The 2,703-nt window shown below is 33.1% G+C and overlaps 1 long non-coding RNA gene across 1 annotated transcript; it reads right to left on the bottom strand.

The window, feature by feature from the left end:
• On the bottom strand, positions 936-2,331 carry LOC109849705. Its single transcript, XR_002249205.1, has 3 exons — positions 2,126-2,331; positions 1,814-1,873; positions 936-1,097 (listed from the first exon to the last, which is right to left on the bottom strand). It is a non-coding gene; the product is annotated as an uncharacterized LOC109849705 (long non-coding RNA).

The following is a 2,703-nucleotide window of genomic DNA, read 5'->3' on the forward strand; positions in this document are numbered from 1 at the left end:
CTGCTTTTTAAGTATAGAGCAGTAGATATATGATTTCTAATTTTAAGCATACAATAATCAAATTAAATATTTTAAAACTTAGAGAAAAGTAAGTTCAAAATGCAATACTTAAAAAAATAGCGAGCCGTGCTTTGCACGGGGTGCACACTAGTCTATTCCTTTATACAAATAGGAGGATCAGAGATTCACTGTTCATGCTCCAGTAAATGCTACAGTAACATTTACTGTAGCATTATTACTGCAGCTAAACGGGTACACTGTAACATTTCAAAGATACTGTAGCAGAGCGGGGGTACTGTAGCACTTCAAAAAATTCAAAACATGCCATATTAAAAAAGCGGGATTATTGTAGCAAAAAAAAATACCGTGCTTTGCACGGACCGCAAACTAGTTTGATATTATTAGAGAACCATAGTAATGCTAGTGTTGTCTCTGCAAGTAGCGTATAATGTCGTGGCGGGGTAATGAAAATAGTTTCATGGCTTAAATGCAAAGGCTTTTCATTTTTTTTTACCCTACGACGCAAACAGTGGTTGCAGAGTGCTCCAACGGGAAGAAGCCGAAGAAAAACCACGAACAGTGATTGTTCATCTGCAATCAACAATATTTTCAATGTCCCTATTCGAGTTTTTCTGCACGAAACATGTCTGGTTCAGAGAGAAAGAACTTGAAGATGAGACTGAAAAAGTTGAAAACATACGGAGGTCGTGCCTTATACTTTGATTGTCACGACCCCAATTTCCGAACCTAAAAGGAATATTGGAGCCGTACTAAACCTGTGAAGAATCCTCCAAAAATATATATTCATCAAAAGAACACTAAAACAAATCTCTTCATTGAACTAAAACCAACAACAAATATTCTCTATAATCCCTAAAGTCAAACTAAGCCAATTAACTTGATAAAAATAAATATTCCTTAACTCCAAATAAATCTCAACCTAAAGAAAGAATTTCATTATTACAAACTCTCAAATCATCAACTAAACATTAGAGACTTTATTTAACCTTTGCCTAGAAGACAATAACAATCTCGAATTATTCTTTCCTTCGTTCTAAGAATTTGGCAAATCCTCAATTCCACCTAATCCCGAGTCTCTGAAAAGAATAGAAATAACACAATGAGTTCACAACTCAATAAGTGGATAAATTCATACATTAAACACTGGTTTTGCAAAACTAAAATATTACAACGAGAAATAAACAAAATATAAGAATGATATAGAATCATTAATGAACTCTAGTATTTGATACAAATATTTAAGAAAAAATGGAAATCATGGAATAGAAATAAGCATGCTACGTCTCAATGCGGTCAACACTTCATACTCCGGTTGACTTGGTAAACCCCACAATTATTAAGCCCGTTGTTCCGGGACGGTGAGACCCAATTTGGGCTCTTAGCGCTAAAATAAAACCTCATAGAGGCACATTGAGTCCTGTTTTAATAGCTTGCTTATATCCGACATATACCGGTATATTGACTTGAGATGCATATGCTTTAAGAAAATTAAACGAAGTCCGTAAAACTAAATACGTTATACAAAAATACCAAAGGCCAACCAATAGTGAAATCAATCAACCCCATATGCATCTCAACCTACTACTATATGAAAAGACATAACAATTGACAAAGACAATAAGCATAAGCTTATACCAAATATCCATGAGCATCACAAAATCAAACTAGTCAACAAATGATATACCAGTAAATCATACGAAGAATATAATTCATCAGGAAACAAATCCACATATACTTACTATCATTTGGTAGGAAAAATACGCAATGCACAATGCATAAATTTACCACTTACATAGATCTAAAGTTAGATGAAGCGCGACTCAAGCCACTTCCTTGAAACCTCTAGGGATACCTAAAGAATAAATATGGAAACTCATCAATATATAATATGCTACTGACATACTAATTCATATACCAAAACAGTACTAGGCTCCGTATCAAATTATGTATTTTTTAATATTTTTAGTTTAGCATCTTATCTATTCAGTCCTAAGAATAAATCTACCACTTGAGTTCTATGAAATTTTAAACTAGTCTACATGAAGTCATGGCTAACAAAAAAACATCAGTATAAAGTAAATTTAATAACTTAGAAATACCTTACCTTATTGAGATCAAAAGATCACCATGATCTCCAGATATAGATATCAAGATGTCGAGAACATCATGAAGCTGAAAGCAAAGCCGAAACTAATGCCTTCTCTTAGGAATCCAAAAGATTCTAACAAAATATATTTTTGGCTTTTAGTAATCTAGGATCACATTTTTTTTTTTCCGATGGAAAGCCGTAGCTTCTCCGGCAGCGGCCATTTTTTTTTACAAGGTTAGGGTTTACTTCAACAATTCCCCCCTTTATATATATGTGCTAATATTTCCATCAAATCCCTCATCAAATTTTCTTTTGCAGTAAGCTCCTTACCAAATATAAATATGTTACTAAAGTAATTATTATTATTATTATTATTTATTTGCGTAAAGGTCCTCTTACAAAGTCATTTATAAATTACTATAGTTGAATATCTATTTAGACAAATAACAACTTAGACTTATTATCACTAAGAAAATTAGGGATATTACATTGATGATGCCTTAATTCCAAATTATGGAGCCTGAACCCAAAATGTTGGCAGTTAGTTTCCTGAACCTGCACCGATCGAATAGGGTTCAGGTGAATTAGGTCTG

Source organism: Asparagus officinalis, chromosome 7 (genome assembly GCF_001876935.1).
Source record: "Asparagus officinalis chromosome 7, Aspof.V1, whole genome shotgun sequence".
NCBI classification, from domain to species: domain Eukaryota; kingdom Viridiplantae; phylum Streptophyta; class Magnoliopsida; order Asparagales; family Asparagaceae; genus Asparagus; species Asparagus officinalis.